This window comes from Microtus ochrogaster, chromosome 6 (genome assembly GCF_000317375.1).
Source record: "Microtus ochrogaster isolate Prairie Vole_2 chromosome 6, MicOch1.0, whole genome shotgun sequence".
Lineage (NCBI taxonomy): Eukaryota > Metazoa > Chordata > Mammalia > Rodentia > Cricetidae > Microtus > Microtus ochrogaster.
Window position 1 is genome coordinate 41,784,956 of NC_022013.1, and position 8,559 is coordinate 41,793,514.

Consider the following 8,559-nt stretch of genomic DNA (forward strand, 5'->3'; position numbering starts at 1 on the left):
GTAGCTTTAAGTTGGGTTCCAAATAACACTCCTTGTTCTAGTTAAAAGGGTCCCAACCTAGAAGGTGATACACAGAAAGGGCCAAGAAGAAAGAGCTGGGGATAGAGTGGTAGTCAGGAAAGTCTACACTCAGAGTGCTTCCTCTGTGGCTGGAAGAAATTGCTATTTCTTTCTTCCTCCTCCCCTTGCTTCTTTTCTCTTAAGAGAAGAATTGTGGTGAGGTCAAGAGAATGTGCCTGGATATTAGGGTGGCCTGACTGGATCAAAATCCACCTCTTTTGCCTTCTCACTAAGAGCAGCCAGCAGCATCTGCAAGCACTCCTCCACACCCTCTGCTGCCAGGACAGCTGTTTTATTTAGCACCACGTTTCCTGTAGCACCAGGGAACTCTACAGTCATGCCAAACTTCTGCCACAAGAGCCCAAGCATTGCCTGTGGCCATTAGATTAATAAAAGGAAACATTAACTTTCCTCCAGCTGAAAATGAACACTCTAGATTAATTAAAAAGCAAATGTAATCAAGGCCTCTGGATTTTTCCTCTAAAGGTCTGTCTGTGGGAGCCTGAGGATGGCGGTACATCCTCTGACGGGTAGGGAAGAGTTGAGCATTTCATCTGGATTAATTTATAATGTGGTTTGCCCAATGCGAGTAGATGGAAGCCAGCAGGAGTCTAAAGTCTCTCTTGGTCTCTGTAGAATTGATTGCTACTGCTGGTTGCTGTAGAGGAAAGGAGAGGCAGGGCGATAAGGTTACAGATTTGAGTTAGATTACATACTGGAGGCGTCATGCAATGTGTGTGTGTGTGTGTGTGTGTGTGTGTGTGTGTGTGTGTGTGTGATCGTATACTTAGGCAAGTGATCTAACTTCTCAAGAGTTCTAATTGATGATCAGCAGATGAGGTAAATAATAGCACATGCACAACAAGGCACTTAGCATAGAAGGAGTACTGAAAAATACTAGCTAATCACTCACACACAAATGATGACAGAATTGCCTGAAATTACTTGGTGATTGGCAGCAATACTAGTAATCTGAGCGAGTTGATTCAGTTGTGCTTATGATGTAGGTAGGGTTTGGAGGATATATATATATATATATATATATATATATATATATATATATATATATACACACAAAGTGTATATAGAGTAAGTTGTCATAATTCCTTTTGATCTATTTTATTCCTCCTGTGCTTTAGAATTCTTCCAGGTTACCATTGTTGTTGTTATTGCTGTTGTTGTTTTAAGTAAAGCCCTTCAATGATCAGTTTTGCTTCTCTGAAAATTTCTTGCACTGTATTTATATTTTCAGTGTATTAACTCAACCTGTTTTTCCTCTTTGTTCCTATGAACTATGGAATTTTTCAACCACACTGAAATTCTTACCAGTTTTTAAGCTAGCCATGAGTTTGCACAATGTATGCTTTGGTTTACAAAATCCCTCACTCCCTTTGTTTTGTGAGCATAGCTTATTTATTTATTTCTCTAGGCAATCACATCCAAATATCTGTTTCTTTAAAAAAAATTCTACTAATCTTAACCCAAATTTTAAGTCCAACTGGTGTGGGAGAATTGTCTATATTCTGTCAATCATGTTTTAAATAAACACTGATTGGCTAGGCAGGAAGTATAGGCGGGTCAACCAGACAGGAAGTAGAGGCGGGGCAATGAGAACAGGAGTATTCTGTGAAGAAGGAAGCTCTTCCCACAGTACTACCCAGACCACGGAAGAAGCAAGATGTCACCTATCCCACCAAAAAAGGTACCAAGCCATGTGGCTAACATAGATAAGAATAATGGGTTAATGTAAGTTATAAGAGCTAATACAAAGCCTGAGCTTCTGTGCAGAAATAGCTGTTCTCTGTATACTTGATTATTTAAATTAAATTTTGTATGTGATGATGTCGTTATTATTAACTTGTGGGGGAAATGATGCTCTGTTTGTAGGATGGTATAATGTGCCATGGCACTGCCTAAAGAATGTGCCAGTTATCCCTATCCCCACTAAGCTTTCTAGTAAGTTAAAACAAAGAACAATGATCCTTCACGTTGGCAAATGAGGAAACTGTACTTGAAGCCCTTGCCACAACCATGAAATTGTGACAGAGCTGAGTCTTTAACATCGGCCAGTTTGCCTCTAATTTCTGTGTCCTAAAACACAGTCTATGTTCCCTACCCTGTGCACCCATGAGTTCCATTAAATCTCAATTTGTGCTCCATATATAGCCTCTACTCTTTAAACTGTGGACCAAGGCTCACTCGGTCTTCCATCCTTCAGGCTTAGAATAGCATGTATCTCCTTATGACTATATACCATCCCTGCATTTGTGCACATACAGGCTGGCCCAGGCACTGAGGACAGTCTGTTACTTACTTCCTGAAATAGGATACCATTGGTTTGCAAACCAATGGCATCAAATGTGTGCACCTCCTCAGTGAAGACTAATGATGGTTGCTGGGCCCCCAGGAGCATGCTAAGCCATGCTTCTGCTCTGTTAGCCCAGCTCTTCTGCTTTCCAGATGAGAGCGGCGAACACAGTTTCTTTGCTCCAGTCACGTTTCACTGCAGCAGATTCCGTTCAACCTCTTGACACCAATTTGTGTGATATTTTAGCATTTAGTGTGCAGACAGGAAAATGGCATTCCTGCCTGCGCCCTCTGGGCAGGCAGCCCGCTTTCAGGTTTAGCTGTGTGATTTGCCTTTCTCTGAGTTTAGTCAGCTCTATTGAAATTCCTCTTCTGAGATTCTCTCATTAAACCCTCCCATGATCCATCGCTGTGATGCTGATTATCACAGTGTTGTCTTTTGCCATTATTAATCTTTGGCGCTTGCTGTTCTATGCTGCTTCTGAAGGACTCCTGTGATTTTGGCTATTAATCTTTATATCAATCAAATTATTTACTGTTTTAACTTGGAAAAACTTGCAGCTCCTGGGACTGCATCTTAGCTGCTCTGGTGGCTTCACGGTGAATGCTATTCTTTGAATCCCTTTTTTTTTTCCTTTGAAGACTCGTCCTGCACATTCTTCTTATTTTGTTGAGTCCATTTGGAAGAACTGTAGTGTCCACACTTTTAGTTCTTTCTCCTTCATGAGGCCAAAACTATCTATTACCTTAACTGTGATATTAAAAAACTCTCTGGACACATGTCTAATTGAGTCCTGTGGTGGCCTCAGGAATGGGCTTTGCAGATATCCTACTACAGAGAACTAACGGAGGGAGCCCTAGTCGTTACCTCACAGTGCACCACAGATTTGTGTCAAGGCTACATTTCTTTCTCTCTGTTCCCTTTAACATTAAAACAAAGCATTCTGGACACGGTAGTTATTTTACAATGATTTGGAAAAATTACACATATAAATAATGGAATAAAGATGTGTTTTGTTTCATGGTTTCAGTCCATAGTCATCAGGTTCCATTGCTTTGAAGACTTTGGCGAGGCAAGAAACAAATGGAAGAAAGATACTAACCTCATGGAAGCTAGGAAGCAGAGGGTTGGGAGTAAAGGGGAGATGCTTAATATTAAAACCACTTCATCAGGTATAGCAAGGCAGAGCCATTCCTAGGAGATGAGTGTCTTATCATGCTGTCAATGTTGGCTCCTCCCATAGTCTTACTGACAAAGGCAATGCACTACTGTGTTACTACTTCTCGGCTCTCCCAGACTCCCCCGCTTCTTCAGTGTGGCTTCCTTCTCACTTCCTCCCAGACCAAGTCCAGGCTACACTTGCAGAGTTGAAATGGCAATCACATAAACAGGAAAAGCAGTAATCTCAGAGGGAAAAACTAAGCCAGCCGAACAACTTTTGGAATGAAAAGAAAACGGCTGGCTTATAAGAACAGGTTTGTGGCATTTGTTTTTGGAAAGCATAATTATACTGAAAACCACCTAATTAACTGAATTAATGTTTTGCATATTCATTACGGTGTACTCACACATTTCTCAAGCAGTTGAGGGTCAGAGGTGGGAAGAAGATTTGACAAATGACATAAAACAGAAATAGTGCAGTTTTGTGCTTTAAATGATCTTACAGAAAATGACACGGCTTGATCTTTATCTAGGGAAGAAAGGGTTTTTCAAAGTTGACTGAGAGAGGCGAAGTCCTCTGCGCTCGTCTGAAGAGAAGCAGAGAGAAGCAGTGAGAACAAGTGCAAAGAACAGAACCAGCCCCAACTCAGGGTGATTTTAGACAGTGAGTTGACAGCAGCAAGTTTGCTTTTTGTTCCCTAACACACTTTTGGCTGTTGGGCAGACACCAGGAAAAAAATTTTCAATAAACTGAACAATATAGGTTCATAAATATGCTCTTTGTCAAAACTGGTCCTGTTTCAAAACAAAATAACTGGTGGGAAATGGGTATTTGGAAGTCAGTAACTGTTCTTTTTTAAAATTTCTAAGATTTACCCTGTCGTCACATTGACTCAGCTCTGTGTGATCTGTTCTTAGAAAGGATTCAGGTGGAAAATGTGAAAACAGCTGCTTGTCTAAGGGGGAGGCTGTAACTGGTCCAGTTCACAGGGTCACCGTGGTACCAACACTGGGTTGGGTTGACAGCTGTCACTGTGACTCTGCCCACTGTTCTTGATGGAACTTTCTCCAGATGAAGCATAATGGGCAACGGTTGTGGATTCAGATAGACCTGATTATATGGCACCAGAAATGGATGCCCCTCTCAGCTTCCATCTCTCTTCTGTCCTTCTATTTCTTGCGGGCATGTGACGGTGACACTATAAGTGGTAAAGCCCCAAAGGAAATGATAAAAGCAGATTCCCTTGACTTCAATTATTTACCCTGGAATTCTTCTGATACTAGATTATCTTAACGCGCTTTGAGAGGCATACTACATCCCTAGCTATTATGAAGCCGACGAACGTTTGTGGGCCAACTTCTAAATGTGGAGAAAGGAGTTGCCGGCCTCCCAGAGCTTATGGTTAAATGTAATGTGTTTCTATCCATCCTTCCCAATCAGCTGGGGAGATGGTTAAATTGTGGTGCAATCACAGTAGGCTGGAGAGATGGACCACTGATTAAGAGCACCCACTGTTCTTGCAGAGGAACTGAGTTTGCACACAGCCAAACCCTCATACACCAACACAGACAGGGAGTCCTTTCCAGGCTGCCTAAAGAAGCTCTGGGAAGGAGAGGGGATGGGAAAGGATAGAATATTTTGAAAACGTGAGAACTTCTGGTTTTCTCTCACAACTACACATGTCAAAACCACTGTGTTGGAGCTAGCAATGGCTCAGGTGTTACAAATCTTTGCTATTCTTCTGGAGGTCTCGGGTTTGAGTTCCAGCATTCCTGTGTGATGACTCACAACCACCTGCAACTCCAGCTCCCAGAGGATTCAACATCCCCTTCTGACCTCTGCAGGCATCTATACACACATACATATAAGCAAACACATTAATAAACAAACCATTGTGGTACCTAACCATTTCTCCACATGTACATCACTCAATTTGATGATGTAAACTTACTATTTGGGCATATATGATTGTCCCCTATTAGGAGAATGGTAATTTTACATAGGAGAAAATAAGTCACAAGGAATGCTTCTTTTGATGGGCAGTGGTGCCACACGCCTTTAATCTCAGCACTCGGGAGGCAGAGGTAAACAGATCTCTGTGAGTCTGAGGCCAGCCTGGTCTACAAGAGCTAGTTCCAGGACAGGCACCAAAGCTACAGAGAAACCTTGTCTCAAAAAACCAAAAAGAGAAAAAGAAAGGAAAAAAAAGGGGAGTGCATCTTTCCTAGGGAAAAGTACAATCATAATCAGACTGGTGGGTCCCTGGCAAAATTTTCTTTGGAATAAAAGTTGGCACTGCAGGGGGTGGCTATTCCCAGGTCATTCCTATGGAAGAGTTTAATCTTCACCTCACTGATGACATCCACACCATCACTGCAGCTAATAACCTCATGGCTACTGCCGTCCATGCTCAGATGTTTCTTGAGCTGACCCAGACAGACAAGACTTTCTTTAATTGCTTGGTACCTTCAATAACTGGAATAAGAAAGTTCTCTGATATCCAGATCAGAAGCTTACGGAGGTCAGCTTGAAAAGACTACCCTGCCACACAGACAGATGATGAGATAAACAGATTTCCAAGACTGGATAGTAGTCCAGAAACCATAACGTGGCAGAGAGTGCTGGGCCAGACAGGCTCCAACAGAGAAAGGCCACACTCTGACGGCCCCATTTGATATCGCTGTGGCGAGTGAAATCATGGTCATTCTAGCCCTCACTAGTTCCCTGGAAGACACGAGAGAGAGACTGGGCAAACTGGTAGTGGCATCCAGTAAGAAAGGAAGACCCATCATGCCGAGGATCTGGGCGTGAGTGGAGCGCTGATGGCGCTGATGAAGGACGCAATCAAACCCAAACTCATGCAGACCTTGGAGGGCACACCAGTGTTCATCCATGCTGGGCCTTTTGCCAACATCACACATGGGAATTCCTCCATCATTGCAGATGGGATTGCACTCAAACTTGTTGGCCCTGAAGGCTTCCTAGTGACTGAAGCAGGATTCGGAGCAGACACAGGAATGGAAAAGTTCTTCAACATCAAGTGCCAGTATTCTAATTTCCAGCCACAGATGGGGGTTCTTGTTGCCACTCTCAGGGCTCTTAAGATGTATGGGAGCAGCTCCATGGTCTCTGCTGGACTGCCCCTTCCCAAGGCTTACACAGAAGAGGACCTGAACCTTCTTGAAAAGGGCTTGAGTAACTTCAGGAAACAAAAAGAAAATGCTAGGATGTTTGGAGTGCCTGTGGTCGTGGCCAGGAACACATTCAAGACAGATACAGAGACTGAACTCAACCTCATCTGCTTTCTCTCCAGAGAACATGTGGGTTTTGACACTGTCAAATGCACCCACTGGGAAGGAGGAGCCAGAGGCAGGGGGCCTTAGCCCTGGCTCAGGCAGTCCAGCGAGCATCACAGGCCCCCAGCAGCTTCCAGCTTCTCTATGACCTCAAGCTCCCAGTTAATGATAAAATCAGGATCCTTGCACAGAAGATCTAAGGGGCAGATGACATCGAGTTGCTCCCGGAAGCGCAGAACAGAGCAGAGGTCTACACAAAGCAGGGCTTTGGGAATCCACCCATCTGCACGGCCAAAGCACATTTGTTTTTGGCTCACAACCGAGAGCAAAAAGGTGTGCCCAGCTGGCTTCCTTCTGCCCATCCGTGACAGCTGTGCCAGCGTTGGCGCTGGTTCTCTGTATCCTGTAGTAGGAAAGATGAACACAATGCCTGGACTCCCTACCCGGCCCTGTTTTTATGCTATTGATTTGGACCCTGAAACAGTAACAAGTGAATAGATTGTTTGAAAGAGATCTTGCATCTGCGAGAGGCCACTTTGTCTGGCCAGTGTCTGCTCAGGCCTCCTGAGGAAGTGTGCAGAAGTCCAGGAAGTCAGCCCCTGATGCGAAGAGCTTCAGGAATAGTGAGAGTTTCCCTAAAGCCTTTCACAGCCTTAATTCACATCACTGTGTAGAAATTAACATAAATCATGTCTATTTACTTAGTGAAAGTCTACAGAATAAATGGAATAATTTTGCTACCTTGGTGTTGAAATGTAAAGGAAAAAAAATGCTTTTTTCCCATGAAGGTAAGCACTGCTGTCTGTTCTTTGCTGCCCGCTAAGGGTCTGGATAAATGAAAGGCTGATTAAATAGAGCCAGGCACAGGAAAAGGGAATGGCGAGACCCCATCTCTTGCGGCAACCATTCACACATTCACACCTGTTCTGTTTCTTGTCTCTCCTTTGTGTGGCTAGGTAGGATGGGCAGGGCCAGTGGGAGAGGCAGCAAACTTCAAACCCCTGGAGGACAAAAGTGTTTGTTGAACAGAGAGAACTTCCTGTGTAGCAAGCCCTACTCACAGGGGAATTCTGGATCGCTCAGAGATGCATGTCTCTGTCAGCTTAATGTATAGAAAGATAACTCGAGAAATAGCAGCATTCCAATTCCTCATGGATTCCATGGGTGTTGGACTTGTGATTTGGTCAGGCCATAGGTCATGTGCCATGTTAGATATCACCACAATTTGGAGGACTCCCCTTTGGAGAATTCTGAGGTGAGGGAGTCTGTGGGCTTCAGATTTCCATGGACAGTTCCCTTCTGGTGATCCCTAACTACCTGAAGGTCATCTGAGCTCAGAATTAATCAGCCTGGCATCTCACTAACACTTTTCCCTCCTCCAGGCAAGGTGGTATCACAGAAAGAAGTCCTAATTTCCATCATAAGTTAGTGGTGATGCATTGATTGATTTGGGCTCCAGCCTTCTAAACCCCTCCTGCCATTACCATACACCACTTTGCTAAGTGCATGGGAGAAACAAACAATCCTACCATCTCTGTGTTACCTTTTACAGGGAATATTAAACACATTTACTAGTATTTAATTACAAAATTATTGTGGGTTTCCTGGAAGAAGCTGAGAATGGTTAAGAAAATCCAGGGAAGGAAAACAGCATTTTCCTTTTATTTTTCTGTAGCAAACATTGTATATTTGATTATCTTGTCTTGTTTCTGAATCAAGGACTCTATTGTTCA

The 8,559-nt window shown here is 43.4% G+C and overlaps 1 pseudogene; it reads left to right on the plus strand.

Annotated features, from left to right (window-relative positions):
- The first annotated feature begins 568 nt into the window (after window positions 1-568).
- On the plus strand, window positions 569-7,324 carry LOC101988418 (annotated as a pseudogene).
- The last annotated feature ends 1,235 nt before the right edge of the window (window positions 7,325-8,559 follow it).